This window comes from Tupaia chinensis, unplaced genomic scaffold (assembly GCF_000334495.1).
Source record: "Tupaia chinensis unplaced genomic scaffold, TupChi_1.0 Scaffold000028_1, whole genome shotgun sequence".
Lineage (NCBI taxonomy): Eukaryota > Metazoa > Chordata > Mammalia > Scandentia > Tupaiidae > Tupaia > Tupaia belangeri.
In genome coordinates this window covers 4029291-4038815 of record NW_006159458.1, presented here as the reverse complement: position 1 = coordinate 4038815, position 9525 = coordinate 4029291, and positions in this window count along the sequence as shown.

The window sequence follows — 9525 nt, the reverse complement described above, 5'->3', positions numbered from 1 at the left end:
CGCACACCACCACAAAAAAAAAAAAAAAAGAAGAAGAAGAACCTGATCTCAGAATGGGAGGAACTTTCTTTTTTTAAAGTATCTTTCTTTCATGAGCAAGAAAACAAGCACCCTCAACAGGGTCTCACTCCTCCATCCTCCTACCACTTGCAGTCAGCCAAGATCAATCTTTCCTGTACAAGTCCACTCAGAGCCCACCCATGACCCTCCACATGGCCTCCAGCATGGCAGAGCATTATGTCCCTGCACTACCAGGGCTGGGCCTGGGAGGGACTTCCTAAGCAAAAAAAGGAAAGGACAAAATCATTAAGGAAGAGAGAGGTAGATATGGCTATATCAACACTTAAACTTTATGAAATAGGGCCAGTCTGTGGTGTGGTGGTGGTTGTGGCTGCATCCCACATGGAATACTGTCTCTCTCCAGCAAGCACACATGCTCTGTGACAACAATTTTTAAAAATTATTATTATTATTATTATTATTATCGTTAGAGACTTTCATTACAGGACACATGCACTCACCAGAAAGTCAGAAAGTGAGAAATCACCCCGCAGAGTAGATGGCCACACCACAGTTCCTTCTCCTCCATTCTCCTCTCAGGATTTTGGGCACATATGCACACATGCCTGGCATGTGTTTTAAGCCACCAGGTCCAGGACATGAACCATCATTGACTAGTTGGGAGTCCAACAACATAACATCATGCCATCTGCTGGTCTCATAATTAATTAATTTTTAAAAACCATAAACAATATGAAAAGGCAAATCAATGAGCAAAAAATAAAAATTAATAAAGGACTGGGGCCAACAAGTGGCATGATGGTTAAGAGCACTGGACTCCCATATTGCCAAACACAGTTCAAGTTCTGGACCTGGCGGCTTGCTTTCTCACTTTCTCTCTCTCTCTCTCTTTCATCCCCTATCTGGTCAAACAAAAATAAAATAATAATTTTAAAAATTGGTAAAGGACATGAATGGGAAGTTTTACATACACACACATACATACAAAATGTAAGAAGTTTATAGACCAGGGGATGGCACAACAGCAAAATACAACACTATGTGAGGTAATCCCACACAGGAAGGTTTCTACTTCAAGTCTGGAGACTTCCCTGAGTACACCAGATGTGTATGTGCCTATGATTCAGAGCTGGCTGAAGAACAGGGGTGGATCACAGTGTCAAGACCTTGTTGAGGTTCTCTCTCTCTCTCTCCCTCTCTCTCTCTCTCTCTCTCTCTCTCTCTCTCTCTCTCTCCCTCCCTCACATACACACACACATACACACACACACAAGAAAGAAATAAAAGAAAAAGTAGGATGTCCTTGTAGCCTAGTAGTTAAGGGAGCTGGATCCCACATGGCTGACCACATGGTTTGAATCTTGGTTTCAGTGGCTTGAAAAACATACCCGTGTGTATGTGCATGCCTCAAATCCTGCAATGATGGACAAATGGAGGGGAAGAGATTGCAGCATGACCATGTCCCATTGGGGGTACTTTTTCTCTCCCTCTCTGTCTCTTACTAGAGAGAACACATGCCCCCTGGCAAAAGAAAAAGAAATTCAAATGGCCATAAATACATGAAAAAAGTTCAATCTCAATAGCAAACAATCCAACAAATAAAAAAATCAAATTAACAGATGAAGATGTAAGTATTTTAAAAGAATAGGAACATCATAAAGACTACAGTGTGCGCCTTTCCTCACCCATTGTAAACATCACGACCAGCACTACTATAACAAACGAGGTTAACAGGAGGACAACATAATACATTTATTTCACAAAATTGTACATGGCATAAAAGCCTTCAAAGACAAAGACCCAAAGACCCAGGGAAAACAGTCAGTGTTTATACTTAGGTTTGAGGAAGAATGGACATCAGTATAGAAATGCGATTGGACAGAAAGATCTGCTCTAATGTATTAATAATAGACAATGGGGAAATCCAGCTTGGCCTGCCTGTGCATGATCTTCTGGCCTCTCTTCTCAGCATTCCTTCCTCCTCGGTACAGAGCAAGACTCCTTCCAGAATAAGTATCTTATGACTTATTATCAGACAAGTTAGGTCAGAAAATTTCTTTATGGCCACCTCCTTCACAGAAAGATGGGGAAAGCTTAGGGTAATATTTCTAGGTCTTATGGCTTACTTTAGGAAAGAGGAATGGCCCGTCTTGAGGAAGAGGAATTCTGGTTTCTATGACTCACTGAGAGGAAGAAGAGGGGTAGGAGACAGAAGGGCAGAAGATCAGAGAGATACTTTGCTTCAGGGTCTGCATCTGAGAGTCTCTCTCCAGTTCAGCTCTTTCAGTTCAAAGTACTCAGTGTGCCAGAGAATCCTGCTTTGGCGTATTGTTTTCCAAGATCCAGCAGCAAACAGTGCAGATGTAACAGCCGAGAAGGAGGCCTCCTCAGATAGGTAGTAGGGGTATAACTAGCTATAACTTTTTTTTTTTTAATTATTTGCTAGAGGGCAATGTACTCTCCATGGATGAGGAGAGAGAGAATTAGAAAGTGAGAGAATGGGGGGGGTTCATACCGTAATCCCTCTCCTCCATTTCTCCCTCCTGTCAAGATTTTAGGCATGTATGCACACAGGCCTCATGTTTCTCAAGCCACTAGGTGCAGGACTCCAACCTTGCAGTCAGTCATGTGAGACCAGCTGCGATGACCACCATACCACCAGCTGGTGTACCACCCCTGATACAACTGTTTACAGCGTCATCTGCATCAAATATCTTATTTTCATAGTTTTGTTATAATAATTTCACTTTTATACTTAAGTATGTAATGAGATACACATAAAAACTAACATACAAAACCATTCATCAACGTGTTATAGTAGCAAAAAAAAAAATTTAAGCAACCTAAATATCAATAATGAGAAATTAAATAACATATGATACATCCAGTCCTCATTTATATTTTAGAACACAACTTATTTGACCTCATTATTATTATTATTATTCATTTATGAAATAGAGTATGCCCAAGAAAGGAGAGAGAGAGAACTCTTGACAGGGTCTTGTTGCCCCTGATCCATGATCTGCTTTCCCCAGCCCTCTAGCTCATTATGACCTTGGGCACACACACGTGCACCTGGAGTGCTTTCGAGCCAACCCAAGGATCCTAAAATGCAGTTGGCAATGTGGGAAAAAGAGGGGGAGGGAGAGAGAGAGCAAGGGAAGGAAAAACGCTACTCTGGCTTTTTGATAAAAGTCAAGACACCTTAAGTGGAGATGGGAACAGATATCCAGGAAAAAGGCAGGAACTAACCTCTATGAAATTTGCTTATTTATCCTTTTCCACTCTAATCTCACTTTAAAAAAAAAGATTTATGCTAGGGTGCATGTACTTCTCAAAGAGAGACAGAAAGTGAGAAATCACCCTTTGGAGGGGATGGCCATGTCTCAATCCCTCTCCTCCAACCTCCTCTCAGAATTTTGGGCATGCATATGGACATGCACCTGACCTAAATTTTAAGTCGCTGGGTTCTGGACTAGAACCATGATTAGCCACATAGTGGTTAATGTGCTTTAACCACTATGTCACCTGCTGGTCCCTCTAATCTCATTTTTTTTTTAATGTTTTTTTTTAATTTTTTTAAAATTTTTTTTATGTTTTTATTTTATTTTTTTTAAATTTATCCTCTAATCTCATTTTTATTCTGTGTTTTTTAACTCTTGTGCTCTTCCTGTGAGCGGTAATTTACATTACTTTATTTATTAAAATAAATTGAAGAAATGCTTACTTGGCAACTATTATATGGAAATTATTATTCTATACCATCAATTCATTGAGTCCATAAACATGCATCCAGTGGCTTCAACTTGCCAGCCTTAAGGCTAGGTGTTAGATACTGGAAATATAGAAACAAAGTGTTTCCTGCCTGGGAGTAGCTCCTGGTCTGGTGAGTGAATTAGAAACATATAATAATTACATTTCAGTCTGGTAAACACAGTGACGGAAGTGTAAGGAACAATTGCGGTAAAGATTGGGGGTAATTAACTTACTCTCACAGTTCAGGAAAGACTGTATTAAGATAGATGTTTAAAATAAGGTTAGTGTGCTCAGTGAGCTCCTGAATGATGTTTCTATGATAACAACGAGCTCTTATGAGAGCTAAGCCCTCCTCCTGTGAGCTAAAACCCACTGGGTCTTGTGAGACATTACTAATCTATTTGTGAGACTATTGCTTCCATGATACAATCACCGTGAGTCAATCACCCCGGCTAAGCCTCACTCTGGCCCTGAAAGAATTAAGCTAACACTCTGTAACTTTACAATATAGTCAGTACAATCGAGTCCCAATATATACGTATCTGGGGACATATTTAAACCACATCACATCATAGGTGTGAAATAGTAGAGCACGTTTAGGAAATTGCAAGGAGTCTGATATGGCAAATGTTTATCTATAGTATTTCAGCCTAGAGCTGGGAATGTTTTAGATATTTAATAAATTATTATTAGGCAGGACCAGCAGTTGGCATAATGGCTATGTCGCCAGACTCCCATGGAGTCGACCGTGGTTTGAGTCCTGGATCTGGTGGCTTAAACTCACACCGGGCGCATGTGCGTGTGTGCCCAAGATCCTGAGCGGAGCATGGAGGAAAAGGGAGGATAAGGGATTGCGGCATGGCCATCCCCCCTGGGGGGTGATTTCTTGCTTTCTGTCTCTCTCTCTCTTTCTGGCGAGTACACGCACCCTATAGCAAAAACCTCACCCCCAAAAAATGTTATTAGGTAGTTAAAGGTCTAGGATGTCAAGTTAAAAATTTAGGGACCAGCAGATAGCATAATGGTTACATCACTGGACTCCCACATAGCTGAACATGGTTTGAATCCTGGACCTGGCAGCTTAAAACTCACACCAGGTGCATGTGCATGCGTGCCCAAAATCCCAAGAAGAAAATGGAGGAAAAGGAATTGCGGCATGGTCATCCCCCCAGGGGGTGACTTTTTTCTTTCTGTCTCTCTCTCAGATAAGCATATACCCCTATAGCAAAAGTCTCTAAAAAAAAAGTGTGATTTTTTTTCTGAAAAAATAGGGAGTCACTATCAGTTAAAAAAATGAAAGTACTCAGAACAGCAGGTAGTGTGGTGGTTAAGGTACTGGATCTCACAAGACCAAATCCACAGTTTGAGTCTCAGACCCAGAAGCTTGAAAAACATGCTGGGCATGTGTGCATAAATTAACCAACAGAAGGGATTGTGGTATGACCATCCCCTATGAGAGATGACTTCTCAATTGTCCTTTCTCTCTGTGTCTCTGTCTCTCTGGTGAGAGCATATACCCTATGGTTAAAATAAGAAAGAAAGAAAAAAGTGCTAACCTCAAGATTAGATATGAGTTGATAATTGCTCAAGCCAGGTGGTAAGGACATGAGGGTTCACTATACTCTCTACTTTTGTATATATCTGAATTTTTTAATAATATAAGGTTTAAAAGAAAGTATTTACCAAAATTACATGTTTAAAAGTTGAGATATATAATACTGGGTTCCTGCTCTTAAAAACATATAATCAATCCAGTCTGGTGATGCAGTTGGTAGCAAAGTGAACTGCATTACTGAAAACCACTTGGCTTGACTACAGATTTGGATCCCTGGGTTGGTTTGAAAACATGTCAGGTGTACATGCAAACCCAAGATTCTAATGAGCTGGAGGGCCAAGGAGGGGGAATCGTGGCATGATAAGACTGTGTCTTGCATTACCCTCCACATATGCATGCATGCTCACTATCATGAATAAAATAAACTGAAAAAAAAAATCAGCAAGAGAATCATATGCAGGCCCAGCTGCAGTGACACAACAGTAGCTCAATGTTCTGCAAAGCTGGAAGCTGTAGGAAAGATCAGGGTTTGTTTCCCAGGTTGACTAGTACACACTGGGAAGGCTGGAGGGAGGATTGTGGTGAGAGACCCTGTTGAGAGCACTTGTCTTCCCCTCTCTTAAAGCATGAGCACCTTCATTTTGAATATGACTCTATTGCCGTTTCCTTTATCCCTGTAACCTGACCCGTGTGTGTCTCCTCAAATTCCTCACTGAATGCTTATTACCAGAAGACAAACACCGCCATCCAACCCTGTCCTCCTAACCAAATATTTATCACCAGGAGACGTGCCATTTATCACCAGCAGATGCAGCCAATTATAGCTGTCCTTCCTGATAACTCGCTTTTTTAGCTTTTGTTAACTGCTTTCGCATAACTCAGGGCCTATGCTTTCTTAGATGTGTAGTTTTTTTCCTTGTGGTTTTTGCCTTTATTAACTCCCCCCTCCCCCCCACCTTGGGGCTGCAAGGTTTTGGAGTGACACGAGTCCTCTTGCAGTCACTGGCTTATTAAGTGGCTCCTTTAATTTGGCTAAAACTAGATGTCCTCTTATTCTCACGCTGATTTGAATACAACACTCTCTAAATGAATGAAGAAGTAAACTTTTACAAAAGGAAATGAAAAAGTGTCAAGATTATGATAGAGATAAAGGAGAAGTCCTCATGGAAAGGAATAATTCATAAAACTTACATGAAAAATATTAAAAATTTAGAGTATGGGCTAGCAGGTGGCATGGTGGTTAAGGCACTGGATCCCAGATGACCAACTTACTGGTTCAGTCCCAGACTCAACAATTTGAGAAACATACCAGGCATATGTGTGTGTATGGCCAAAAATCCTGAGAGGAGAATGGAAGAGATGTGATTGTGGTGTGGCCAACTCCCCACCAGAGGTGGTGATATCTTACTTTCTTTCTCTCTGTCTTTTTGACTCTCTCTGATAAGTGTGCATGCTATATTAAAAAAAAAAAAAACTAACTAAAAAATAAATAAAAGAAAATAAAAAGGAGAGTATGAGTTAAATAGGAAAGAAATTATTTTGAGAAGGTAAAGAATAAGGAAAGAGGTAGACTAATGGTTCTCAATTTGGGGTGGTTTTGCCCCTCAAGAAACATTAGGGACTACCTGGAGATAGTCTGTGTGGTTACAACTGGAGTGGGGAGTTGCCATGGGCATTTAGTGGGCCAAGGCCAGGGATGTTGCTAAACATGCGGCCCTCTTGGATGCCTCGCCCAAGTACCGGTAGGTACTACCTTGCTGGGGCCTCTAAACGTTGTAGTCTGATCAGTGAGAAATAAAAAGACATCCAAAGTCAAATTATAGGAGCCTTTCTTCAAAAGCCGGCAGCTGCAGGACTCCCGTCTCTCAAAGATCCTGCGCAAGTAAAAGGAGAGGGGTGCTTAAAAAGCAAAGCTCACAACCCTTTCTGGAATGATGTGGCAATTACAATGTAAAATGAGGAGGGAGTGGAAAAGAAAGGGAATGGGGATTCCTATGTGAAAACTGTTACTGAAGCCAGATCAAGCAGGTTAATATTTTATTTTTTCAGTCTGAAAACAGCCACTCTGTTTACTTACTGACCAGATTACAAAAATAATCATGGTGGATAGCTTAGTTCATCCTTCTAATAAGTCTGTTGATCTGGTCTTCCCTGTTGCCAGCATCTCCACCTTCTACAAAATGAGTGGTCTTTTTCTTCATTTCACCTCCTGGAGGAGATAATTTGAAGGGCCACAGGAAGTTATTTCTTTCTTTGAAGCATTTTCCAACAGTATAGATTTCATGAATCAGATCCTCCATGTAGATGATGCCAAATTTACTAAGAGATCGAACAGAGTTACCTATCAAAACAATTTGTTTCTTATTGATTTTGCCATAGCAGGCTAATAATTTCTAAGGGCACTTTCCAGACCTTTGTTTAATGGTCCCCATGGCTCTGGGCAGGGGTCTGGTGATTGGTGATTATGGCACTAAGGAACAGTGACGCAAAATGGTTTGGGGCTAGTTAGCAAAGACAGTAAGACTGTTAATCACTCTGTTTACTCTGGGCAAAAGGAGGAGGCAAGTATAACAAAGTTCAAAGATGGAAGTGCTTCCGCCTCACCCTAATATGAGTTGTCTAGAAGTGGCTCTTCTACTCCAGGTGTCCAAGTTCTCCTCAGTCAGGATGCAAGATGTAGTATTCTCACTTAGTGAGCTAAACTGTGTTTGGTCACCAATCTATGTTAATTTTACTTCAGAAATATGTTTTAATCGGAACCAGCAGTTAGCGTAATGGCTATGTCGCTGGACTCCCATATAGTCGACCGTGGTTCGAGTCCTGGACCCGGTGGCTTAAACTCACGCCGGGCGCGTGTATGTGCGTGCCCAAGATCCCAAGAGGAGAATGGAGGAGAAGGGACTGCGGTGTGGCCATCCCCCCTGGGGGGTGATTTCTCACTTTCTGTCTCTCTGTCTCTCTGTCTCTCTCTGTCTTTCTGGCGAGTGCACGCGCACTATAGCAAAAACCTCTCAGAAAAAAAAATGAAATATGTTTTAATTGTTCCTTTCTCTCTTATCAGAGTCAACATCCTAGTCTAGGTACAACTCAATTCACTCTTAAACAACTGTGAAACCCTTATCCTAGTGAGTCCTTGGCTTACTCATTTTTGCAAACCCAGCACTCAAGGCATTCAATCATGTACACTCTCAACTGGGAAAGGAAGAGGTTACAGGTTACCCCAAGTTACAGTTTAAAAAAATTCAAGCTGTTTCAGGTATGTTGGCACTTACTGCTAAGATTCTGTGCTCTACAGACTGGGACCACATAGAGGCTTAAGTTTAATTCCTAGTCCAACCTAACAGCCAGATGTGATGTCACATACCTATAGTCCCAGTAAGGTTGAGACAGGAGCACCATAAACTCAAGGTTAGCCTTGACGACATAGTGAGATCCTGTCTTAAAATAAATTTGGAGAGATCATGAACTAGACATGTGTCTAGCTCATATATAATCTTTGGCAGGTGGGTAATTTCCTGAAGTCCACAGCTTCAAGTGCTTCACAGTGGCATGTGCCTATAGTTCTAGTTGCAGAATGATTACAATATAGAAAGATCCTATCTTATGTACGTGCGCGTACACACACACACACACACACACACGTCCAGCCTTAGTGGAATAACTGGCAGTGTGCAGGACTGCAGTGCTAGAAGCCACATGGCTGACCACAGGTTCAGATCCCCAGGCTGGTGTGAAAATATGCTGAAAGTATGGCCTTGGGAGCTTTGGTGGGGTGAAAGGTTCCTTGGATTATAATTATGGTGGGACTTGCTTTTCTTTTTTAAAGTTTAATTATTCATTTTTCCATAAGCAAGAGAGATGGCATGAGGGGATATATATGCTGGATGCACACAGGTACCCAAGATGCTGAGGAGCAAGAGGGCGGGGGAAAGGGGATCATAGTGTGCTGAGACCTTGTCAAGGATCTAAGCATCTTTCCTGTCTCTTTCTTGTCAGCGCACACATAAAATGACAAATTGTTACATCTCTCATTAACTCCACCATGGAAGAGATTCTTAATTAGAATTAGGCATGAAGATTGTTTGGGGATGAGGATGTGGGATGGATGTGAAGCAGAAATGGAGCTTTCCAGCAAGGTTCGAAGTAAATCCAACCAGCTGGGTTTATCAAGGATTGTTTCTCCCCTCTTTCCC